The following is a 26,844-nucleotide window of genomic DNA, read 5'->3' as shown; positions in this document are numbered from 1 at the left end:
TTTATGGTTGATCTGAAGTGAAGTGGGAAAGAAGGGGAGCAGGTCCTTACCTGCAGCACTTACCCCAGGCGCATGCCATGCCATGCCAATCTATGGTACGATACAAGACGATATGCCCCATTGCTTATTGGTTCTCTCACCTCCCATCAGTGTCATGGACTGACCATCAAGCTTTTAACAGATGGAACTTTGGGGAAAACTTATCTAAACCATAGCAACAACACATTCTAGAATTGCTATTACATCTTTTTTTGTTGTTGTTTTTGGTTTGTCCTATCCTTACTGGTAGCTGTGTGAGGCATATCCTGACAATGGTCAGCTCCTTGTTACCATTGAAGAAGGTCAACCATTTGTCTTGTGACTTGTAGCTGGAATTTGAACCTGTGTTTGTGGCTCAGTGGTCGCCCACCCTCACTACATTTCTGTCCTGTGACCGGTTGTTCTCATCATCAGTTGTATCCTTCTGTCATCTTCCTGCATGAGATTATTGCCATCCTAGTGACGCCCTTCCTTAATCGAGTGGATGAGTGACCCTGTCACTGATTGCAATTCGGGTATAGTTTAATCAGCTGTCTCTGTGGCATATTTCCAGAAGTTTCTTTCACATGTAGTCTTTTCCTCCCTTGGATTTACCATGCAGAATTATTTGTCAATAGGACAAAAACACACTCATTGTTGCTATGTTCCAAATTCCCAAAATACACAGGTTCATCTGATTCTGGAACAATCCTGGGAATGGAGATATATATAATGGAATATATATTAGAATATATATAATGGAATATATATATATATATATAATGGATATATATATATATATGGATATATATATATATAATGGATATATATATATATATATATATATATAAAATGGAGCTATATATATAATGGAGCTATACATATAATGGAGATATATATATTGGTTTTTCGAGACAGGGTTTCTCTGTGTAGTCCTGGCTGTCCTGGAACTCACTTTGTAGACCAGGCTGGCCTTGAACTCAGAAATCCGCCTGCCTCTTATTTTTCATTTAACAATCGAGAAGACAGAGGTCTGGAGCGAGTGTGTTGCTTTCCCTCCCACACCCCCATGTGGGCCTGGTTGGCTTGGCTTCCTCTCTGGCAGTGTAGCTGAAGGCCATGCTCTTGATCACAGTTTTCTGCGGCTTACTCGTAGCTCCTGTTCAGCTGCAAATCTTGAGCCGCACACGAGCTTACCGAAGGATGCCCCCATTGTTTGCACCTGCCTTCAGAGCCCTCCAGAACCAGTGGCTGCTGATTTTATCAAGGTTCGTTTTTAGGTATTAAGAGAGGTACTTCTGCACAGGACCCCTTTTTTTTCTCCACGTGGCCGACGGTGTCAGCAGTTCACGGTCACTGTCCCTTTTGCATGTGCGGCATTGGAGATGGGATGAGAACGTTCTTGACACTCATTGACAAGCTGTTCCACTGAGGCATGAGCCCCCAGAAGCTTGGGCTGGAGGAAATAAAGTGACAGTTGGGCTCTCCTGTCACCTACACAGTCTGCTGTGGAAAGTTCCCTCTGATCCCAGTTCCTGCCCCACCTTCTTCTCGCGTCTGTTTGGAGTGAGCAGGTGTTACCTTTGTGTTCTGACAAAGCAATGCCTAGCACTCTCTGCTGGTTTCTTTCTGGGAAGGGAAAGAGGGGAAGAAAAATAGAACAGTTGTACGTAGTTTACTAGGAAAAGGTAAAATTAATTAGGGATATTACAAATTTCCCTGTGCTCATAAGCCTTTAACTCGATTTGTTCTGTAACAAGCTGTAGATCTATGGAGTAAACACAAATAATTATCTGAAAATGAGATGTTTCCAGTAGATGCTGAGTTTTTGCTCGTCTAAAACAAAACAGAGCAACCCTAAGCCAAGTATTGCCCTTGTGTTCAATTTGCTTTATTGTGATTTCTGACATTACAATTTTATTTAATAAACTCCGTGCTTGATGCCATAAAAACATCTCGTTCCAAGGTCTTGAGCTGTCAACAAGCACATTTCCAGGTAACATAAAGTAAAATAGATGAAGGGACACAGCACGGGGTCTGGACAGCCGTTCTCAAGGTTGGCATTCCCCTGCACACGCTCCGATGTCTCCCTTGTGGCGATCAGAGCATCAGACTCCCCCAGGAGTGAAGAGAGAAACCTCAGTGCTGTTGTTAACTGAAGAGCTTGTTGCGTGGGAAGGTCTTGATTGCAGCCATTACAAGTTTACCTCTGCTTCTCTTTCAACCTCCACACTATCTTGTCGAGAAAGTGCATCAAAGTAGCTCTTGCTGTTCCTGAGCCTGATTGCACCATTACTAGTTTACCTCTGCTTCTCTTTCAACCTCCACATCATAGTGTTGAAAGTGCAACAAAGTAGCTCTTACTGGTCTTGCACTTCTGTTATGTAAAACTGGATCTCCAGGTTTTCTCACAAGGCTTCCTTCCTCGGCACTCAAGCCAGTGTTCTTTGGTAAGATCATCCAAAGCCGGGGATTCTGGGTACCAATGAAGGAACATCCACCAAGGCTTTTGGGTTTGTTCTGTGCATACAGTCATATTTCATGGTGTCTGTTGGTATCTTCCAGTGCTATGAATGAACAAGGAAAGGTTATAGTAATGATCATGGTGGCTGATGGCATGTCAGATAGAACACAGCTGAACAGAGAGGCATGGTTGTTGTATTAGTCAGGGTTCTCTAGAGTCACAGAACTTATGGATAGTCTCTAGATAGTAAAGGAATTTATTGATTACTTACAGTCGGCAGCCCAATTCCCAACAATTGTTCAGTCGCAGCTGTGAATGGAAGTCCAAGGATCTAGCAGTTACTCAGTCTCACGTAGCAAGCAGGCGAAGGAGCAGGAGCAAGAGCTAGACTCCCTTCTTCCAATGTCCTTATATTGTCTCCAGCAGAAGGTGGAGCCCAGATTAAAGGTGTGTTCCACCACACCTTTAATCCCAGATGAAAGGCTTAGCCCAGATTAAAGGTGTGTTCCTTAAACTCGGAGATTCAATCTTCTGGAATCCATAGCCACTATGGCTCAAGATCGTCAAACCAAGATCCAGATAAGGATCTCCAAGCCTCCAGATAAGGGTCACTGGTGAGCCTTCCAATTCCGGATTGTAGTTCATTCCAAATATTGTCAAGTTGACAACCAGGAATAGCCACTACAGTTGTCATATGAGCCATATCTTGCTTTTGGGTAGAATATGCATTAGAAGATCATTTATGCTAATTATATATAATGGCTTCATTATGACATTTTCACATGTGTGTATCATCTATTTTGATCATAGTCATTCTCCATTACCCTCTCTCTTGTCCCCTTCTTAGACCCATTGATTCCCTTCTTCTTTCCAAATACTTCTGCTAATATTGTTATGGTGTGTGTATGTGTGTGCATGTGTATGTATATTTGTGTGTGCATGTGTACGTGTGTGTACGTGTATGTGTGTGTATATCCATGGGTGTGTATCTGTGGGTGTGTGTCCCAACAAGTTGCTCAAATGAGCACGGCTGAAGGGTTGCTTCTAAGAGCAAAGGTATCTCTCCTTCCCTCTCTCATCAATCATTAACTGCCTTGAAGTCCTCAGGGAAAGTGAGGCCAGATGAGGCTTCTTGCCTCGTGAGGTGCTAGCTCTCCATTGACAGGAAGTTGATGGGCCCTTTCCTGTCCAAGGCTTACAAGTAAGCACAGTTGCTGTGGGTTCAAGAGTGCAATGGTCACGTCTTCCAAGCAGGGAGGACTATTCTGAAACAGCACTCCTTCCCTTCCTCCTGCTCTTGAATTCTTTGGGTCTTCTTCTGAGCTATTCTCTGAGCTTTGGGATGGTGATACAGATGTCCCATTTATGGTAGAATGCTTACCGGTCACTCAGTCTCATCTCTGGCTCTTAGTCTCTGCATTACCTTTGCCCGATACGAGAAGAACCTTGTCAGGGTGGAGAGAGAGTTCAGTGGTCAAGTAGAAGACTCAGGCTCAGTTCCCAGAAAATATGTGGCAGCTCACAAAGGTCTGCAGTTCCTGTTCCAAGCCCTCTTCTGGCCTGTGCAGGCACTGCATGCAGGTGATGCACAGACATAATACATATTCGGAAAGCACATATACACATAAAAATAAAAATGGACAAGCCTTTACCAAAGTGAAGAAGAAGGAAAAATGACTTCTTTGACCAAAGTCAAGCTGAGCACTGATCTATAGGCATGGACATAAATAGAAGGCAATTTCATGTCTTAGCCCAAATCTGTCACATTGACATTTGGAGCCATTTGTCAACTAGTTCCCTGACTCTGATAGCCTTTTTCGCCATCATCTCTCCTCTGGTGGACATACTTCTGCCTCTGGGCCTTCATCTCATAGGACTTGTTGTATGTCCCTTCCCTTTGCCTCTATACATACCTCATGGTTTCTCTTCTTACCCAAGTTCTACCCAGTGAAAGCTGCTTTGTTTGTCTTTCTGGCAAGGCTCCAGTGGTTTTTCATCCCTCTCTTTATCCCCCTTCTTGAACTTCCCCTTAGACCTTTTACTGCACTACACAGGGTAGGATTTTGTAGGTGTCTCCCTTGGTATGAGTAGAGTCTTCAGAAGGGACCCCTCTGAAGGAATAGGAGATAAGGAGGCATGACTAAGAAGATGAAACACCAGAGAGAGTGATGGTAGCCCCTTTCCTGTAACAGAGAGAAAATGCCTTGAAAGAAGAGAATAATCCTTAGGATTCCCTCTCAATGTAAGGATTTGAGATCAAATGAACAAGTATAAGCAAAGCCAAACCAAGCCTAAACAAATACAATCTGGTCTTCCCTGACTAGCCTGGAGCACTTTGTACACCAGGCTGGTTTCAAATTTCCAGCCAGAGGAGGGAAAATTAACATTTCAAATTACTGAGGCAGCCATGAAAAGGTAAGCCATTGTCCCACATTTTACTGCTGCTGCTGTTCCTCAGGTAGGACACCTGAGGCCACGGACTTGAAATGGATAAAATAGAGCCAGTCATCAGGTGGATGGAGGGAAGACATTTGTCACCATGTGAAGTTTTTTCTTTTTCCAATTTTTTATTAGGTATTTTCTTCATTTACATTTCAAATGCTATCCCAAAAGTCCCCTATACCCTTCCCCCACCCTGCTCCCCTACCCACCCACTCCCACCTCTTGGCCTTTATCCAGGGCCACCAAACACTACAAGAGCTGGAACTTTCGGTGTCTGTTGCCAACAAACCCTTGCAAACTGGGGTCTCTCTGCAGCATTTTGTGGAATGAATGAGTGAATGACATAAACTCTAAAGCACCACCCAGTTGTTGCCCATCAGTAGTTTAGCCCAGCTGGTCCTGGTCCTGGTACTGGTCCTCTGATTGATGGGCAATGCCACCCTCATCACTGTGACTTCGAATTCTGTTCATCATTGATCTGCTAACTATAGTTAACTTTCACTTTTCTCATGCTCCAGAGCCCTCTCTGGTATGACATTGGGTTATTTTAGGAGGGGAGAAGAAAGTGGTTTTTTATCAGAAACAGGAAATTCATGGAATGAGCCATAGTTGATCTATTTATAAGAACAACCCCCAAAAGCAAGCGCCTTTACATTGATGGCAAAGAGCAAGAAGGCTCCTCCTGTGGCTGGGAAGTCACGGTCAGAACAGCTACAGAGTCAGACCATGCCAAGCCTTGCAGAGCACTGTTAGGAGCCTGGAGGACAGTCTCATGTGGGGGAAGTGCTTATGTTTTGTCCTTAGGTAGAGGACTGCAGATCTGCCCTGGACCTCATGGGAAACTTTAGGTGATAGGGACAAAAGGTGGCGCACATGGTTGATTTTCAAGGTTACCCTGGTGTTCTAATTCCCTTTCTATCGCTGTGATAAAACAGCCTGACCCAAAACAACCTAGAAGAAGACGGGACTGCTTTAGTTTACAGGCTAAAGCTGAGATACGTCACTGAGAGATGAGCAGGCAGGACATCCCCCCTAACCCTACCCCAGCAGGAACCGGAAGCAGAAACCTCGAAGGGATCCTGCAGGACCCGGAAGCAGAAACCGCACGAAGGGATCCTGCTCGCAGACTTGTGCTTAGGTAGATTTCTTATCTAACCCACTCAGGGAACGGCAGCCATGCAGTTTCCCTGGGCTGTAGATTCCTTATCTAACCCACTCAGGGAATGGCAGCCATGCAGTTTCCCTGGGCTCTTTTCCCTGACCGAGCCTTTTCATAGTGATCAACAATCAAGACAGTGCCCTCCAACATGGCCACAGGCCAATCCTTTAACTGAAGTGGTCTTCTCAGACAACTCTAGGCAGTGTCAGGTTGACAGGTAAGGATGGCAGCCATACTTGACTCACAAGAGCTTTCTAGTCACCTGTTCAAGAAGGCTTCCAGTGCATCTTGGTTGAAAGGGCTCCCACTGCCCCTACCATGTTGTCTGTAGAGAACTATATGTCCTTGATCCCCCTTCTTCCCTCCCTCCTGTCCTTTCTCAAGCTATAGAGAATGGAATGTGAGGTGACTTATTTGGGAGAAGAAAGACAATACAACCCCTAAAACCTCCATCTGCTTTGCTGGGAGTCACCTCCAAACAGACAGATATCCCCATGCTCTTCTGGAAGATGTTCTCAGCCATATGACAGTCCCCAACTGACCATCCCATGGTTCCCCCAGTCATCCTTCAGGTAGCAGTTCAACGGGGACAACAAAGCACAAGGTACAAGGTCACTGGGTGTCACAGGGACCAAAGAGCTGCTGTTCCCACTTAGACAGTGCACGTGCCTTCTCTTCCATTAGACTGCCTGACTATACATGGACTGTGCGGCAGTACTCCAGGGTGTTCATACAACCTTTCCTTCCCACAAGCTGGATGTCACTATAGTTCTTGAGTTTCCACAGAGGCAAGTGTTGCACACCCACAGAGCTAGAGTGCAGTATGGTTTTCTTCCTATTGGTGTGTTAGCATTCACAATTCTCTGTTGCCAAGAGGTGAGTGTCAGTGACCACCAAGGCAAGTACTTCATCATCACGTTAACCAGCATCTTAATTTTTAAAAAAATGATTACATTTAATTTTTCTGGGAATGTATGCATTCTTAATTTGCTCTATCCATTTCATAGAACCCGGGATCCCTTGCCCAGGGAATGGCTCCGCTCACAAGTTAAATGGGTCTTTCCATGTTCATTAATCCAATCTAGATAATCCCCCATAGGCAAGCATAGATGCTAATATTTCCTAGATAAACCATAACAGATGTTTAGAGTCTTGCCCCTCAGTGGCGAGGGTTGAGGGGATTAGATCTCTGCAAGGCGACAACACTGTCCTATCTGGGCTTTTAAGGTAGTGATTGTGAGTAGGATCTGGCCACACTGGCAGCACAATCAGGAGAAGATCATCTTTCTCACTTCCTTGGCCATCATTTGTGTGCTCAGTCATTCATGTGGCAGGCGCCCTGATTGCACTGCTGTGCACTGTGACATAGGATCCCACTGGGAGCCAGGCAGACTGGTCTCCACATTGATAGGATTTCCATCAGAGGGTAAAGAGCCAATGCACATGGATAGTAAATGAAAAAAATGCAGTGGCAGATAAGCAGCCATGAAAGATAAGAGAGAGTATGGTATTGGGTGGGTAGGATAGAGGGGGAAGGTTTGAATGGCCATGGCTTATATATTGCGAGTCCAGAATACACCAGTTTCATGATGGGAATGGCTTGGGATTGGCTTGCAGAGGCCACTGAGAGCTGCCATGTCCTGGGACTTCAGCATGGCTAAAGCAGGAAGCTGGTCCCTTTTCTTTCTTTCTCAAGAAACCCAGTGCCCTGTAAGCTATTGGATTTAGTAAGTGATTTGATAACCCGAGTCAGTGTAAACACTTTAGACTTCATTAGCGGTAGTAGATCAGGTATGACTGTCTTAGTTACTGTTCTGTTGCTGTGAAGAGACCTAGACCAAAGCAACTTACAGAAAGAAGGGTTTCATTGCGAGCTGACTTACACTTTCAGAGAGGAAGTCCGTGATCATCGTGCCAGGGAGAGTGGTAGCGGGTAGGAAGTCATGGTGCTGGAGCAGAATCGAGAGGTCACATGATCTACAAGTTGCAGGGGCGGGGGGGGGGGGGGAAGAGAGGGAGAGAAGGAGAGGGGGGAGGGGAGAGAGGGGGAGGAGAGAGAAACAGAGTCAGGGAGAAACAGAGAGAGACACAAAAAGACACACACACACAGAGAAGGGGGGGTGAGATTGATCTTTGCATGGGCTTTTGAAACCTCCAAGCCCACGCCCAGTGACACACATCTCCCAACAAGAACACACTTCCTAATTCTTTCCAACCAAAATAGCCCACCAACTGGAAACAGAGCTTTCATGTATAGCCTTTATGGGCTATTCTCATTCAAACTACCACAGGCATACAGTTGTGTTTCTTTACCTGTTGTTTGCTGAATGTCCTCTGAGCCCATGGGACAGTGCAGTGGATCCTGAACTCAAGATACATGTTCTAGGACAGGTGGAAGGATGGACACGCCATTAAAAGAGAAGAGGACCCTGGGCCCTTTCCCAGGCTGGACCAAGGGCTCTCTGCTAGTCACAGCTTTCCTTCTGCATTTGCAAGAGTCAACAGACAATGAAAATGGGGCCTACATAGTTTACTTGGTAAAACTGATTTTATTTTTAGTGCTAAGCCTAAGTTGAGAATGAGAGCAATGAGCTGTAGAGTGAAGCGGGGCATTTTATCTCATAGCGATTAATCCTTTTCTTTTTTCCTGTCTGAAACACGTACTAACTGATAAAAGCCCAGACTTTCTTTTTGTACATTTAAATGATATTTCATAGAATATTTTATTAGTGACAGTTCACTACTTAAAATGCACATTTCAGTAATGAACTGCAATTCACTAGATGCCTAAGAGAACGGAGAAATCTAAACCTGGTTTGCTATGCAAGCTTCCCGTGCAGACAGGTTAACCGCTTTCCAAACCACCCTTGGGAATCTAACCTTTTGAGTGTGGTAAAAATGTATGTAATGTAATATTTCCTGTTAGCTGTGCTTGAGACTTTCCGTGACATTAAGCCACTGTTGAGTGACTCTCAACCCATTATCCATCCAGACAGATGTTTTTCTCTGTCATAGCCTTTGGAGTGTTTAACAGTTTCTTGTGCTAATGGATATGTCCCACTTTACTAGCTGTGACTGTCCTTGGTTTTATTTTATAAATGGTAGCTTGTTGAATTCCCATCAGAACTGTATAAGGGGACACACACACACTTATGATATAGATCTGTATATTAGTTAGAAGTGTGGGATTAAGTAGCAGCTTTCAAGCGATATAGCAAACAGAAGATGGATGGGAATTTGAACCCATGTCTCTCTGAACCAGTGGCCTTTTCTGCTGTATTGCAGTGCTGATTTTCCAGTTAGAAACGTTGAGAGTCTGCTCCTACTGTGTAACTGTTTCCAGCACAGGTTGGGCTAGTGTGAATGTTTTCCTCAGAATGCTGGCCACATTCCCTTTGAACATCAATTTTTGTTTTGCTCTGTAAATTTGAGGAGCCACTGAGCACCAACAAACTAGGCACCTGTAAAAGCCACTGAAAATTAAGTGGCCTTTCTGTTTTAATTTTTTTTTTTTTTACGGTGCTAGGGTGTACGGATCCTGAGTCTGCTGTGCCACAGGGCTCAGGCCGCTCAGGGAGGCAGGACGTAGGGAGTTTGACTGCACTTACAAGCTGTCACTGGGCAGATGTCATGGTGTGGGGAAGCCACAGGACAGTACTCCAGGGGGCACTCAGGGTCCCTGGGCCTGCAAGGAGCCTGGGGCCGTCTGGTTCTTGGGCTCTGGACACCCAGGTGCTGCTGGATGCTGTGGAAGAGCTTAGAACAAAGTGGGGACCAGCAGGCTGGATTTAGCCTAGGGGTGGGGATAAAAAGTGGGGACGCTCCGGCTGATCCCAAGGGAATAGTTCGTGGCTGGGAGTGCAGAGAGGTCTTCTATGGGAGATTAGGCAACCGCTCTATAGGCAAAGGCCTCCATGGCTCCCCAGGGCGGATTCTGGTGAGAAGACGCAGTCCAAGGTTTTAAGGCATTTATTCTCATGACTGAAAGTGGATCAGTAAAACAGTACCCTACTTCTCAGGGTGGGCCTGAGGTTAAATACCTTTTGTATGGAGGAGTGTCTGAGAAGGAAAGCTTATTGGCTAAACCCTCCAGGCCTTTAGTTACCTCATTAAAATGGAGATCTGTCATTAGTCTACCTGACCACAGGTCACATCCTCTATCTGTGGAGGGGTTTGCTGCGTTGCCCTTATATATGACTGATGGCCACAAATCATGGAGGGCTGCGGCCTCATGCCAGGAGCCTGGTGCCCAGGAACAGTCAGACACCTGCCATCCCTTTAAAGTCACCAGGGTTTCGAGCCTTAGCTCAACCGGGAACAAGGCTACCTTTCATAGCCCTACACTAGGAATGGAACACTGGGCCTTGTACATGGGAGAATGTCACTCTACCTTCGAGGTTCTTTCTCATTGGACTCAGTGGATGAGGATTTGGACACCTAGATCCTTATCATGTGACTATGTCATAGGCTTTGTCTTTGGTAATCCTTGAGCCTAGTAAGACTGACTGTCTTAGTTACTGTTCTGTTGCTGTGAAGAGATGCAGTGACCAAAGCATTTAATTGGACTGGCCTCCAGTGTCAGAGGCTTAGTCCATCAACATCATGGTGAGGAGCATGACGGCAGGCAGCAGGCAGGCATGGTGGAGGCCAAGTAGCTGAGAGCTTTACATTTCTCCACAGGCAATAGATAGGGGGCAGGGAGGGGGGCTGGTGTGGGCTTTTAAAAGGATACAGGGGAAGTGGACCTGCTTAGAAAGGTTCTTTGGAGCAACTCCTGTCTGTGTTGTCTGGAAATCGGCAGTTCAGTTCCCAGGTTAGCGGGCCACAGCAACTCTGTACACTAACCAACACCCTGCGGATACCCCAGCACCCCATTTGGGTAGAGTTAGGTTAGCAACAGCAATGACATGACCTAGCAGAGACAGCCAGGCCCCAGCCTTGGCTCAAGTCAGCAGGAAGGACCCAGAGAGACACCAGGAGGTGTTCTCTGCTGTGCCTCTCTCTGGGAAGCAAAGACCAGCGAAGATATGAGACCCACAAATGTTTTACAGCCAGCTGTCCCAGGAAGCCAAGCTCTGTCTCCGTCACCCCATGGAGTCTATTTATACCCTCAAACATTACATGTTCTCCATGGGTCTTGCCTTAGCACAGGCACCCAATCAGCCTGAGTCCTTGGAAGTGGCAACAGACTGCAGTACAACACCATAGGTTTTTGGGTGCATTTCTCTCTACAGAGCCCTGACAAATGCAGCTCAACTATGCAATGTAAGGTGGGCCAATACATTTGTGTCCTTAGCAAAGAGTCCTTCATCACGTGTCCTTTCATGTGCTTGCTTTAGCAGAACATCCTCTCTCCTGTATCTTCTTCAGTGAAATGTTCCTTCATGAGTCTGCTTTAGCCTTTCACACCTGTGTCCACGTTAACATAATGTTCCTTCACATGTTTGTCCTTGCAAAACACCACCCAACCACCTTTCCAAAGAACCCTTGAGTTTCTACTTCCAACACAACTCCTCATCCTTCAAACAGCTTATTAGCTGGAGACTAAGTATGCAAATATTTGAGTGTATGAGGGCCATTCTCATTCAAACCACCACACTGACTTAGCTTCATTTCCTGTTGCTGTCATAAAAATATCCTGTCAAAAGCTGCTTAATGGGAAAAGGATTTAGTTAGATCACAGTCCCATGTTACCATCTTTATTAGTTATTTTTATTGCTGTGATAAAATACCATGACCAAGACAATTTGTAGACAGAAGGGTTGTTTGGCTTATGATTCCAGTAGGATGAGTCTCTCATGTTGGGGAATCATGGCAGCACGCAGCACACATGGTGGCTGGAGCAGAAGCTGAGAGATCATGTATTGAACAGCAAGCAGGAAGCTGAGAGTGAACACAAAATGGAGCATGGCCTTTGAAACCTTAAACCTACTCCCAGTGATACAGTGATACACTCCCTTCAGTAAGGCCATACCTTTTAAACTTACCCAAACAGCACTACCATCTTAGGACTAAGCATTCATTTGCCCAACGCTGTTGGGGACATCTTATTTAAACTACCACAGAATTCATCATAACAAGGAAGTCACTGTGGCAAGAGCTTGGGAGAGCTTATTACACACATTAATAATCAGGCATAAAGAGCAATAGATGCATGCATGCAACTTTCACAGCTCACTTTCTCCTGTCTTACACAGTCCAGGATCGCCTGCCTAGGGAATGGCACCACCCATGGTGGGAGGGTCTTCCTACCTTAATTAATGTAGTCAAAGTCATTCCTCACAGGCTTGCTCAAAGACCCCTTTTCCCAATGATTCTAGGATACGTCAGATTGACAATTACCACTAACCAGCTCAAGGAAGCTGTTCTGCCTTGTTTACCTTTTTGCTCACAGAAGAAGGCACCCAGGTCCCTTATGCAATCACGCAGACATACTTTTCCTTCTTAGTCTCACATTTGACTAGGTACATGTGGAAATGCCAGCACCAGAAAAGGCCCAAAGAAGAGTCCTGCTGCTATAGAATCTGCTATGTGAAGGTAAAAGCACACATGCATCGGTAATTCTTTGGAAGATACACCCTGTTAGCACAGTAAAGAGCTAGCAGCTAAGCATCCTGACTCCTTTAGCCTTTGAGCTACTATATTAAGCATATCACTCAGATGGGAACACCAACCATGTGGCAGCAGAGGGAAAGAAATGTGTTCTTTCTAGAGTTTGACATGCAAATAAGAAGGAGGATCCTGCAAAGGCACAAGCGAGCTTTTAATCTTGGAGTAAGAGAAGGCCACCGCAGCCTAGTGATGTCATCTAATCCCCTGACCTGTGCCTCCAGCCCTCAAAGACAAGGGAATGGTGGGGGTAATGGGAGAGAATTCCAGAGACCTTTGGTGCAAGAGGGGCCTCTGGAAATGGAAGGGTGTCCTGCTGAGGTAGGAGGAGCCCTTCTCCCCATCTTATCCCTTTCCACCCACTTACGGAATATATCACTCACTGACTAGAAATACAGTGAGAGGGACCAGGGATAGGGAAAGGCCAAGCTCCTAGACTCTTCCTCTTTCTTTCTCATGTGTAAAGGGAAAGAGTTCTTCTTTCTTGCCCCCTCCACCCTCAGTTATTTGAAGGCCCCAGCATTGCCTTCCTCTCAAAGTCAATATGCCTGGTCTAATCTAGCCCTTGATTTTGGTATTACTCATCCATATCCATATTCATATCCATATTGACCCAGACTCCTCCTCCGTTCCTCATCTCTTTACAATGCCACTACTCCAAATCCTGAAATTCCCCAAGCACCTAGCTCTCTATCAAATTAGGCCTGTCGTTACTATTCCTTCTGCTTTTCAAGGTGTGTGTGTGTGTGTGTGTGTGTGTGTGTGTATGTGTATATGTGTGTATGTATATATGTGTGTGTGTATGTGTGTGTGTATGTGTATATGTGTGTATGTGTGTATGTGTGTGTATGTGTGTGTGTGTATGTGTGTATATATGTGTGTATGTGTATATGTGTGTGTATGTGTATATATGTGTATATGTATGTGTGTGTGTGTGTGTGTGCATCCTTTGTTTCCTACCCTTACCTCCCTTTTCTTGGATAAATCATAGTTATTCTTTCTTTTCAGAAAGTCTCCCCTGGGCCAACTAATGAATCTTAACCTTGCAGTCACCCAAGAAGCAGTGGGCAGGCTGACGTCTCCAAAGACAATCCCCGTTTTCATTGTCTTCCTAAGCTGGAGCTTAGTGCATGTTTACTGAAGGAGCAGGCAATCCAGCCCACGTCGGCTGTGTATCTTCCCTACCTACCCCCAGCTCATATCATCTGATCTATAAATGAAGACAAATAGTGGGAGGCAGGGAGGCAGGGGGTAGGGGGGTGGGGAGGGCAGGGGAGGCAGGGAGGAAGGGCTTGCTGCCAGCCACCTTCCCTCTGATAGAGTAGATAAGCGTCCACCCACCCGACTACTCTCCCTCCTCTTCCTTGCTACCATCTAGAATGTTCCTGCCTTGCTGCTGCCTTTCTTCCCACCCTGGAACATTATCTTCATATGGCGAAGGTGTTTAGAGGACTAATACTTCACTAACTCCTAGAAATAGTGTTTGGCTTCTGTTTGTTAAAGATATAAATGATAGAAACCAGAGGGCTCCAGTAAAGAGGACTTTTACCATACAAAAGACAAAACCTGTTTTCCTTATTTCCCTTTGCAAATATGGAGAAAGAACTTTGCCATGTCTCGTGTGCGTGCATGTGTGTGTGTGTAGTATGTATGTGTGTGCTGTGTAGGTATATGTGTATGTATATATGCATGTATATGTGTATATATTGGTGTATGTAGTATATCCACATATATGTGTGTTGTGTGTATGCATGTGTATGTATGTTCATGTGCATGTATGTATGTGTGTGATGTGTACTTATGAATATATCTATATATCTATATGTGTGATGCGTCTGTATGTCTGTGTGTGTATATTTGACTCCCAGAGGCAAAAAGAGGCTTCAAGTAAACTCTGCCCCTGCTCGAAGGCTCTATCAGGAACATTTTCATTTGCATCCCCTCTAGGACACAATCATGTGAAAACTTGTTTTAAGGGAGAGCTAATGTTTATTTAGCTTATAATTAACATTTTGTTTGGCTTTCTGTGTGTGGGGTGTCCATCTGTTTATTATTTGTTTAGTTACTTCGATTTGCATATCACTGTGTTAATTACCATGTAATTTAAGCCCTTAGGTATTTCTCATGATAATGTTCTTGGAAAAGGATTTCTATTTAACCCTGAGATGACAAGTGAACATATACTTCTTATGTGGGGTTTCTATCTCTAGCTCCTGCAGCTGAGTTGAGGCCATCTGTACATCAAACTTCCTCAGGAAGAGTTTCCTGGGGATCTACTTACACAATTCATGCTTTTTGAGAGCATTAGAAGATCAAGCTCTGTGACTTAGGGAGAGTGAATAGATCTGTGGATGTGGTGTGTGAGAAGCCCCACCCCCACCCCCTGCGGAGGACAGGGGTTCTTATTTCTACTCCATACAATAATAGCTCCTTCCCTCGCTGACAAGGGTTAGTGTTCCTAGCACTGCTCCTAGAAAACTTTTTGTTGCCTTGTCAGTGAATAGGCTTTGCCTCTGCCCCTTCCAAATTAGACAGAGCTCTGTCTGAGTTACAGAGTTCACCAGCAGAAGAGGCCACCCATGACATAACCACAGAAATCCCCGCCATGGTATCCAGCAAGCTCCTGTTGCACTCTGTTCTTGGCTGCCATGCTATGAGGGATTGTGATGTCCATCTCACAGGTAGGCACTTTGTGACCTAGCTCTAAGCTCCCAATATATTTGCTACTCGATATATGTCTCCCAATAGAACTGAGTCTCATTAGGAGATATTTTAAGCTTATTGGATGAATAACAAGCATGCAGTCTCAGAGGCAAGCAGTACTTCATTTTCTCAGTGGAAACCTTGAGGGAAACAGCTCTAAGCAAATCTAAACTTTCCTGTCATGAGCTGTAACCAGGTTAACATTTCCATCTCTGTGTGCTTAGTGAAAAGGACGGTTTATACATGCTACACATTCTCAAAGGCTATCCCTGACCAGAGCAGTCTCTGTCTCTGGGCATGTGCCACGCTGTAATCGTGTTTGTTCCAGGTGTCAGACCTCGGCCTTCCCACATGTAACAAGCGTTTTCTCATCGCATTGCAGTGTGGGAAAGGCTGTAAGTCTGCACTCAGCTGCTCATGGGAGGTGAGAAATTCTTCCTTCCACATTGGTTATGGGGAATACTATGTCAGTAACCACAGATAACCTATAGGTGATGAAAGAGTTCTTTGTGAATGGTAGAGGTCAGTAATTTCGACTTGCCATGTAGCCAAGTAGGCCTTGAACTCTCAACCCTCCTGTGTCTGCTTTTTGAGTGCTGAGGTCACATGCGTTCACCACCTTACATGTACTTACAATTCAGCTTTTTTTGTTTTTAATTTAAATTTCAGTCCTGGGGATTTAAGCTAGGACATCACATGTGAAAGGCAAATAAGTGCGTCGTTGTTGAAATCGAGCCATAGCCCTTATGTACAATTTTGATAAACAACTTAAATTTGCTTAATGAATAGATTGTTCAGAAGTCAGAACTTTTAAACCTGTGCAGCTAAGGAGGCAAAATGATTCTGGACAAGAGGGAACAGGACCCTTGGAGTCCCAGGGTTTTGGGATAAAAAGTGCTATCAAGACATGCCACTAATAATGGATTTGCTGCACACTTTTGACACAGGTGGGCTTTGCGAACCTATACCTGCCATGGTGTATTGTAAGTATTGATTTACCGACTGTTTTTTTTTTTTTTTTATCAAAGCCAGAACAGTGTGCCATTTTTCCAGCATGTGCATGAGACATCTTTAATAAATGGTTCTTGAATGAGTTAATATTTATCCTTGTAGATGCCATAGAAAAATAGAAACTAAACTATACCACAATGAAATGGCTACCTCATTGACTAAGTAGGCATAGCCAATGACTCCAGAATGGTGAACCAACATAAAATTGAAAGGAAATCTGTGGTAGTTTGAATATGCTTGGCCCAGGGTGTGGCACTATTGGGATGTGTGGCCTTTTTGGAGTAGGTGTGGCCTTGTTGGAGGAAGTGTGTCAGTGTGAGTGTGGGCTTTGAGAGCTTCCTCTAGCTGTCTGAGGATGCCAGTCTTCTCCTGTTTGCCTTCGGAATAAGATGTAGAACTCTCAGCTCCTCCAGCACCATGCCTGCTTGAACCCTGCCATGCTCTCGACTTGATGATAATGAACTGAATCTCTGAACCTGTAAGCCGGCCTCAATTAAATGTTGTCCTTATAAGAGTTGCCTTGGTCATGGTGTCTGTTCACAGCAGTAAAACCCTAAGACAAAATCCTAAGGAGTTTCTGCAGTCTGGCTTAGAACATATTCTTTCCAGTATGGAAAGAAAATGCTTGCAGGAAGACATGAAATGCCTGCTTATTCCGTTTACATATGGCCAGAATCTAGATCCAAAATCAATTAAGCAGGGGTCACAGGGGCTCACAGAGACTGATCTGACAATCAGGGATCCCGCATGGGTCTGTTCTAGGCCCTGTTGCAAGTATGCTATGGTTGTGCAGCTTGGTGTCTTGTGGGACTTCTAACAGTGGGAGCAGGGCTACCTCTGACTCTTTTGCTTGCTTTTGAGACTTTTTGCTCTGACTGGGTTGGCCTGTCCAGTACTAAGGGGAAGAACTGGGAGGTGGTGGAGGGACTGCGGTCAGCATGTAATATACAAGAGGAAAAGGTGTGTATACTGTCAAGCAGGAGAACTTGAGTTTGAATCCCCAGCCCTCCTCTGATTTCCCCACGTGCATAGACGGGCACACATACCTGCACATTCATAAGTGTGAGTGCGGAGGAGGTGGATACACACATATGCACGCATACACACTCACAATAATTTTGTTGGAATGAATCCCATAAACTGTGTGTGTGTGTGTGTGTGTGTGTGTGTGTGTGTGTGTTTGTGTGTGTGTGTAAAACTGTTAGGCACTAGGCATTTGCCCTTTTCCTTACAGTCTGTGGCTATTTGTGTTCTCTGGGTAGTGGGAGCCATCTTGGCTTCCTAACCTGTTTTCTGTTCCTCGAGGCCTATCTGAATAAACAGAAGAGAGTGGAATAAACCTTTTGATGTTTCAACGTTTATTTTTCTAACAAGAATAAGTGTGTATTTCCTCGTTAGTTTGAATGAGAGCGATGGGGGCCAGGAAGTAAAACCTTAGAATTCCGCCAATGATAATAAGCCTTTGACGTCCAAATCCACCTCCTTTCCTTTCCGTGAAAAGTCAGATTATTCAGTGTCTTAATGTACTTAGTGTACAACTGCTTCCTTATTTACTTAGCTGGTCTGGAAACTGGAAACTTCCACCTCTTTTCTCCTCACAAGTTGGCTTGTCTTAGCTGTTGGCCCCACCTGCCTGCCTGCCGCCAGCTGGCTTAGCCTGTTTCCAGTTTTCCTCCAAATTTCCTAGGTTTTTGTCAGCCTTATCTGAGGAACTGACAGACTGTAGTGGCCTCGAGCAGATTCGGCATCCCTGAGTTTCTGAAGGGGCTCCCAGCCTTTCCTACTGAATTATACATTTTCCTCATTGGCAGCGTGAGCTCTGATTCCTGTCTTCTGTAGCTTCACAGAGAAAATGTCTTTTGACATTATTTTTTCATAAGTCATCATAGTTAATATTAATTTCACATTAATATTGCTGCAGCATTACATGAGAAGTGTATATTCTTCATCTCTGAAGGAAGTAGAAATTAGTATCAGGAACTCATGTAGACATCTCTTATGTTAGGAATAGATTTTTTAAAAAATTTCTTTATTGTTATTTTGTGTGTATGTGTATGTGTGTATGAGTGTGTATGGGTGTGTATGGGTATATATGTGTGTGCATGTATGTATGGGTGTGTGTATGTTTATATGGATGAGTGTATGGATGTGTATATAGGTATGTGTGTGTGTGTCTGTGTGTATACATGTGTGTATGGGTGTGTATGCATGTATCTATGTATGTGTGTATATGGGTGTGTGTGTATGTGTGTATGTGTGAATGGGTTTGTGTATGTGTACATGGGTGTGTATATATGTGTGTGTATGTGTGTTTGTATGTATACATGGGTGTATATGTATGTGTGCATATGTGTATGTGTGTTTGTATGTATACATGGGTGTATATGCATGTGTGCATGTGTGTATGGGTGTGTGCATGTGGGTGTGTGCATGCATGTGTGTGTGTGTGCGTGTGTGTGTGTGTGTGTGTTGGGTTGGGCACATGCATTCCATAGCATGTGTGTGAAGTTCAAAGGTCTGCTTTTGCATTGTTCCCTTTCCCCTTCTCTTTCTGTACTTTTCAGAATTCTACCTGGGCTCTACCTCAGGTCTTCGGGCCTGCAGACTTTTAACTGCTGAGTCATCTGCCTGCCAGGGATGGTTTTCTAGTGCTCAGAATTCTAAATAGAAAGGGAAGACTGGCTAACCTTACTGATGATTTGAATCTATGACTTCTGGACCCCTCCCCAACTGCTATTTTCAGAGCATCCAGTCTTTACCCTTTGCCTTGGATCTTGTAGAGTTGCTCCAAAGTTCACACTTACCCCTGCTTGCCTCATTCTTTTTACATTGTTAAGGGGAGGGGAGCGCTTTCATGAAGTATATGAGGTACAGTTAACATCTCCCATACTCTTTAACAGAGCCAGCCATTTATCTGCCACTACCTTTTGTCAAGATTAATGCAGTGACATTCACTGTTAGTGTGCTATCACTTCTAATTTTGTTTCCAAACTCAGATATGAAGTAACACATTTTGTTTACACACAGAGAACGACAGTGAAGCATATAAATGTTGTACTCTGTGTGTGCGTCAGGATGTATTCGACCGTTGACAAGAAGATTCAAGGTGGCTTGGGCCCTAAGTGGGGCTTTGCTGGTTGTTGGATCATTGCTGAGATGTGTATGGCGAGACTTATACAGGGTTGACAGAGTAAGACAATGTTGCAATCAAGACCCCGACTTCTATCATACTCTCTGCTTATCACAGCTTATTTCCATTGTTGCTTCCTTTGTGTGGTCACAAGACGGCTGCCAGTGCAGTGACTTCTGTATCAGCCGTTTCCTTATTTAAGGCCTGAACCTGATACCCAAATCTCAGCCAGGAATGGGAATAGCTCTCCTTCATGGCACAGTTACATGTCAGTGATGTGATCCTCAATGGGAAGATGCAAAGAAAGGCTGAAGGGCTGAAGGGTTTGTGGAAGGCAGTCTGGTGTCTACCATCTTAAAATGCTGAAGAATACAAGTCAGGAAGGAGATGTTAGTCTCTCCAGTTCCATCATGAGGCTGTGTGACTTCAAGTCAGTAAGGCAATGTTAGTCGCTCCAGTTTTATCATGACGCTGTTTGACTTAAATTCTTTTTAGACTGTAAGAAGAATTTCTGTAATTTCTCATACATAACCTATTTTTTACATAGAAGAATAAGAGCGTTGTTAAGTAGAAGCTTCTATTTAGTATCTTTCACTAACAGAGAAGAAACTCCCATGGGAAGAACTACTTTAGTTTTTTTCTTTAAAATATTTTATGTATGTGAGTGTTTTGCCTGTGAGTCTGTGTACCTCAAGTGTGCCAGGTGAAGAGGCTATCAGATCTCCATGGAACTGAAGTTACAGACAATTTTGAGATGCTGTGTAAGTGCTGGGACCTGAACCCTGGATCTTCTGAAAGATGAACAAGTGTTTGTAACCACTGAGCCATCCCTCCAGCCTCAGAGTTACTTTAAAACATTCTGTCCATCTTCTTATGAATACACTGAATAAGATCTCAAGTCTTTGGATGGGAGATGATTATCAAAAATCAGGCAGACTTATAATTGATTCTAAAGGTTTTTTTCCCTCTAATTTTCCCTCGAAAATTAGAATTATAATTTCCTGAAATACTGGTGAACAGTTTGAATATGACTTTGTTTAATGGTCTCTATTTTCTCTCTGCTTGACTTGTGACTCTAATTTGATCACAGCTAAAAGTTAAGTAGGAATCTGAAAAACTCTTTTATGTAACTTACAGTGTCATAATATTTCAGAAATAGCAAAGTTCCTTTGTTAGAAAAAAATGTACCTGTCTTAAAGAAACACAGAGTAAGCATCCATAATTTCTTTGCAGATCTCAGAGCCATTAGCACTGTAGAAAATGGTGTACCCAGACAATGAGCAAGCCGTGGGTGTGAATCAGGCTGTGTAACGTAACTAATCATGAAGCCGTGAGTAGGTCAGCAGCCGCTTGAATCACAGTTTCGTACTTTTTAATAAATAAACAGTAGGCTCTTCCCCTACTTCTTAGCTTTTCAAATTAAACATTGGAATGAACTATGATTAGCTCTGTTTCACAAACCCTGATGCTAATGACATCCATGCAATAAAACCCAGTATGGAGCAAGAAAAGATGCAGCACCCAGCTGCATGGAAGGATGCTGTTGTGTTTCATCAAAACTGTGTTTAGCTGCCATATTGGACTCTGTGCTTTTAGAAACCTGCAGTTCTAAGTACCAGTTTCTTAGGAAGTGTGTGTAGGTAAAAAGACAGCTGGGTGTGATGGTACATGCTTTTAATGTCAACACTTGAGAGGCAGAGGCAGGCTGATCTCTGTGAGTTTGAGGCCAGTGTAGTCTACATAGTGAGTTCTAGGCCAGCTAGGACTACATAGTGAGACCCATTTCTAAATACGTACATATATACATACATACATACATACATACATACATATATACATACATAATACATACATGCATACATACATACAAATAAATACACACACAAGCAAATAAATAGATCTATATATACATCTTTACATAGAATTCTATGTGTAGAGAGGGTAGAGTTGGCTTTTACTTGGGGAAGAATTCTTTTGTGTTCCAAAACGTTCTATTCTTTGATCTGGACCGGAGGACACTACTTTAAGTTGTTCTTGTCACGATTGCTGTGGTTCTTCTGTGGAGTGAGACATCTGTGGTTTGAGGACACAGGTGAAGAAGACCTTCCTCTCCAGTATTTGTTCCCTCCTTTGGCTATAGAAAGTATTCTTCTGCATCTTGCAGTGACTTTCTAAGGGTCTGTATGGTATTCTTTCTGGGCCCTGCATTCGGAGAGTTGGCAGAACTGTGGCCATCTGAGCCCTGAGGCATGTTTGTGTGCAGTGTGTGGATAGGGTTTAGAAGAACAGACCGAGTTTCTGGACACCCAGGAAACAGATGAGACCTTAGCTCAGCTGCATGTGGTGATACGTACCCACAGACACAGACACAGTAGTCAGGCAGCTGAGCTTAGAGGGTTGTACGTTCTAGGCCAGTCTGGGCTATAGAGTCAGACCCCCAAATCCCAGCGGAATTGGCTGAGCCCACTATGAAAACCACACACTTGTGATGACTCTGCATACGAGTTTTATTTGATAGTTGATTGTTTTGATTTTATTTCTTAGGAAGTTGTTTGTTAGGAGTTGGACTTGAATAATATCTCAGAGGCAGAACACATGCCTAGCAGGTACAAGGCCCGGGACTCAATAACCACCATTGAAAAAGGCGGGGCAATGGGGGTGCATGGCAAATAAAGGGTTGATATTCTGAGACCCTCTGTCACCATGACTAGCTTAGTACTGGTGGTTTTCTCATGCAAATGGACACTGTCTTGATTAGATATTGGTCTCCAGATGAGCCTAACAATTTGAATCCCTAGAGACTTAAACTGTGTGATTGGCACCCTCCACTTGCCTAGGTGTGGTGTTTTAGAAGGCCGGCTAAGAGCTGCAAGTGTTCCGGGCTTTGCATCGGCACCCTTTGACTTTGATGCCCCCTCTGCCAGAGGACTGACATGTTACCCTGCCTCGGCTCCAAAGACCCTTCCTCTTTGTAGCTGTAAGTGGGGAATTGGCCCTGACCAGAAGACAGTTGGTATCTTGGGTGTTTTTTAAAGCCTGTTCTTTGCCAAGTTCTTATTACACGCCTCTACAGCCATTGCTTGGGTCTTACTGCCCAAGTGAGTGAGTGTTAAGCAGAAAGAACTGCTGAAGTCATGTTTCTGGAAAAGGAGACAGCCAGGGAATGATTGAACAGGGACAGTGTGCTATTCAGGGAGCCCTTGGTGACTTCTGATTGGCTGAGAGCATCTCTCACTAACAGATAGTTTATTGTTTTGATTTCTCTCAAGCAGGTGGCGCATTTCTGTTCAAAATGTGGGCTGTTGGGGCTGGGAGAGAGCTTGGTTGTGAAGATCTTTCTGTGCAAGCAGGAGGATCTGAACTCAAGGTGCAGAACGCACGTGAAAAAGTCAGGCATGACGTCACAGGCTTGCAATCCCAGCTCTAGGGAAGTTGAGACAGGGGGACCCCTGGGCTCACTGGTCAGTCAGCCTAGCCTATTTGGTGAATTTAAAGTCAGCGAGGGACTTTGTTTCAAAACAGAAGGTGGTCTATGGGAAGAGACCCAAAGTTGACCTCTAGCCTCTGTACACGTATACACATGGCCCTCTCTTCTGTGTAGCTGCATTCACCTACATAAACACATGCAAGCGTGTGTGCATGCATGGACACACACAGACATGTAAACATGTATTCACACGTGTGTTTGATGCTGGTAAAGATGAGGAATTCTTGACCGACACTGTGTATTTCCTGAAGATAGTTACGAGCATTCAGCCGGCGATGCCTGCTTTTGAAGATGTATGAATACTCTGGAAAAAGGAAGCCCAGACAATGACAGGCAGCCATTCTGCCTCACCATCCGCCCCTCCTTCAGAGGGAGGAAAATGCTGGTGAAGAGCTGTGAACTGACGGTGTTCAGGGCTCCTGGTCTCGCCATCGTCGCCTGTTAAGAGTGTGTGAGTCAGCCTTGTTCTCTGAGGAAATCTAGATATTTACACTACAGTCAATTTGACTTTCTCCACTTGCTCACGATGAAGGTGGAATGTGTAAATGAACTGTCTGCTGGGAAATTCAGCGTTGACTGAGGTAAAAGTCCATGCTCTGAGTCGCACCGTGAGTGGGAGAGAGCAGGTCAGGACTCCAAGTGCGATTAACCGGGTCTATTTCACACAGTCCAATTAAACCTTCCTGTGGCAGAGACACCTATGCCTTCCTCTTCGTGGGCATTTTGATTCCTACATATTGCTTCTTAGCTCTCTAACTTAAAACCTGAAAGTGAACCTGACAACAAGCCTCTCACCGTGTTATATCTACCCCTGGAGCAGGCTGCCATCTTTAAGGAGTTTTTTTCTGCTTCAGCCATACCACATACACGGTCCATCACCTGCTCTCTTCCACCCGCTCCCAAGCCTTTTCTCCTTCTCCCTGAGCCTGGCTCACTGGCCATGGCCCAGGACACAGGATACCCCTGGGGTACCGAGGAAGACACTGGACCAGGCTCTGTAGCTGTGTGCTCAGGCTGTCTTGTGATATCTACCTTCAGCCTGTGTTTATGAGCTGGCCCAGGGGCCACCTGGCTTTGTGTCTCCTCTCTCTGCCTTCACTGCTCCACCCCATGTCTGGCACTCCTCCACACTCTCTGGATGTGTTAGGAAGCCGGCTCTATGGGTTTTATATACGCTCTGCACATACTGCGTGCTATGCGGCTGCTCCAGGCAGCAGACTTGGAGAGAAGCACGGGAACAGCCACAGGTCTGCTTTCCTTGCCCACCTGCCCCCTCCACTGCTCCACTCTGAAGTGTGAACAGGGTACTCCCTGTGTCCTTGTCCCTCTTCCCCTGAGAGGTGTCACAGTCCAGTGCTATCTTGGGAAGAACCACTCCCCTGGGCAGAGCTGATCATATTTTGTATCCAGATGTTAAATCCATGAGTGAGGCCAGCTCTTGTCCCAAGAATAGAAAGAGAGAGAGGCAGAGGGAGCGGGAGGGGGAGGGGGAGAGGGAGAGAGAGAATTAAACAGGAAAAATATATAAACAAAACCAAAAAATGAACGAACACTAGATGGTCTCTCCACCTCCACATCCTTCGAGCAGATCCCCACACTGCCAGTCTTGAGTCCCCAGGTTTCTCCCTTAATTGTCTCAGATGAGCCATGTCACTCGTAAGTCCTCCCATAGCTTCCCGATTCTTCCTGATGACCTTGATCCTCAGAGGTGACCTAGTTTTTCTAAGGCTCCTTTCTGTATGGTTTCTGCTTCTTACCCCTCAAGTGTTCTTTGATTCTTTTGCCTGCCATGTTCTCTACCTGCAGTGGAATAAGTGCGGCTGGCCATTCACCTGCCACAGCATTGTGCGTGTGAGCTTAAGGGGTGGAAAATTTCCATACAGGCATATGCATTTGTTTATGTGTATTGGCATCTCCTCACCTCTTCCCTATCCTCATAGTTGTATTGCTGGCTTCTTGAAATTATTTAAAATTACTGTTGGGTTTTAAATAAATCCTAAATAAGAGGGGGGATTTAAAAGAACCCCAACCTCTCTCTCCCTCTCTCTCTCTCTCTCTCTCTTATCTGTCTGTCTGTCTGTCTGTCTGTCTGTAGGTCAGAGGTTAACATCACATGTCTTGCTCTACTGTTCTCTATGTTATTTTTTGAGGCAAGATCTCTTATGAACCTGGAGCCTCCCCATAGTGTGATGGTTGAATAAGAGTGGCCACATAGGCTCATATATTTGACTGCTCAGTCATCAGGGAGTAATACTACTTGAGAAGGATTAGGAGGTGTGGTCTTGTAGGAAGTGTGTCAATGGAGGTGAGCTTTGGGGTTTTAGGAGCTCAAGCCAGACCCAGTGTCATTCTCTGAACTTGAGCACTGGTTCAGCTAGCCTGACTGACCAGTGGACTGCATGGACTCACCTGTTTCTACTTCCCCAGTTAGACACACTACCATGCCCAGGTTTGACAAGGGTCCTGGGTATCTGAACTCAAGACCTTGTGCTTACACAGCAAGCACATTATCCACTGAGCCATCTCCCAATCCTTGAAGATAACTTTTTGAGAATTAGGGCAGAACTTGCCTTTGTATTGAAATGTATCAGTAACAACTGTCTTGGGGCATAGTTTTTAAATTGAATTTCTAAATTGTTTTATCAATATTACTCCCTTCCCTCTGTTTATTTTGTTTGTCTTGTCTTTAGTTTTTAGTAGTAGATTGTTTTATTGGTGGTGGTTTTGCTGGGAATCAAACCCAGAGTCTTGCCTGTGCTAGGCAAATACCCTATCATAGAGCCCTGATAGCAGAACATGTTTTAAAGCTGTTGAACAGAATCCAGTACCTAGACAGGGAAGTACACTATGTATCAGTGTGAATTTTTGACTTCTGATTTTACATTGTCTATGGTAAATTCTGCTAGTGCAGACAATAGATACGTTGGTGGTCTCAGGGTCTGCACTGAATTTTCTAAAATATTTGGGAAACCAGAAGACCATAAAAACAAGATAGGAAAACACCAGGGAAAGTGGGTGTAATGACGTCTGGTGCTCAGGGAGGCAAAGATCTTTCTGCCTGGCTGCTGTGATAAGGTAAGGCACTGCCACTGCACCCAGTGGCCTGTGTGTGACCTCAGCCTGGCCCAGATCACCTTGGCTTTTGGCTTACAGACTGTGATCATCTGAGTCTGCCAGCTGCTCTGCTGAACAGGAGAGCAGTGAGTGTCACACTCCTCTTGTCTGGTTCCCTGGGTGTCATTGTCAGGGTTCCATATGGCAGCTTGGTTTTATGTCCCCTTTCCTCATGGGACTGTTAAGTTATGAATTTCTCTTGAAACTCTGAAATTTCTCTCTCTCCCCTCCCCCTCTCTCTGGTGTGTGTGCGTGTGTCTGTATGTTTGTATACACACACACACACACACACACACACAAGCAAGAGAGAGAGAGAGAGAGAGAGAGAGAGAGAGAGAGAGAGAGAGAGAGAGAGAGAAAAGACCAGAGGATAGCTTTGAGGTTTTGTTTCTTGGTCACCCATTTACTATGCTTTTTGACACAGGGCTTCTGCTTGCCTTGATATTCCAAGTAGGCTGGGTCAGCTGCATTGGCCTGTCTCCATTTCCCTAGTGATGGGAATACAAACCTGGGCTGCCATTCCTGTTTTGTTGTTGCTTTAATATGTACTCTGGGACTTGAACTCATGGCTTTAAGCTTGCAAAGCAAGCACCTTACCAATTGAACAGTCTTCTTGGTGCCACCCCCATGGGATTTCTAGAAATCTAGGTGAATAGCAGCCAGTTGATTTTTCACAAACTGTTTATAGTGTCCTGAGTATGTTGTAA

The 26,844-nt window shown here is 44.7% G+C and overlaps 1 protein-coding gene and 1 long non-coding RNA gene across 9 annotated transcripts in view; one reads left to right on the top strand and one right to left on the bottom strand.

The window, feature by feature from the left end:
* Positions 1-182, bottom strand: part of Gm36853 — a 14,178-nt gene extending 13,996 nt beyond the window's left edge. Inside the window, exon 1 of the long non-coding RNA XR_865947.2 lies at positions 64-182. This is a non-coding gene — a long non-coding RNA (predicted gene, 36853). The remainder of the gene's footprint in view (positions 1-63) is intronic.
* Positions 1-26,844, top strand: part of Camk1d (calcium/calmodulin-dependent protein kinase ID) — a 421,404-nt gene that overhangs the window by 232,360 nt on the left and 162,200 nt on the right. The window lies entirely within an intron of this gene.

This window comes from Mus musculus, chromosome 2, assembly GCF_000001635.26.
Source record: "Mus musculus strain C57BL/6J chromosome 2, GRCm38.p6 C57BL/6J".
Classification (NCBI taxonomy): domain Eukaryota; kingdom Metazoa; phylum Chordata; class Mammalia; order Rodentia; family Muridae; genus Mus; species Mus musculus.
Note: the sequence above shows the minus strand (reverse complement) of the source record. Positions and strands in the feature narration are given on the sequence as shown.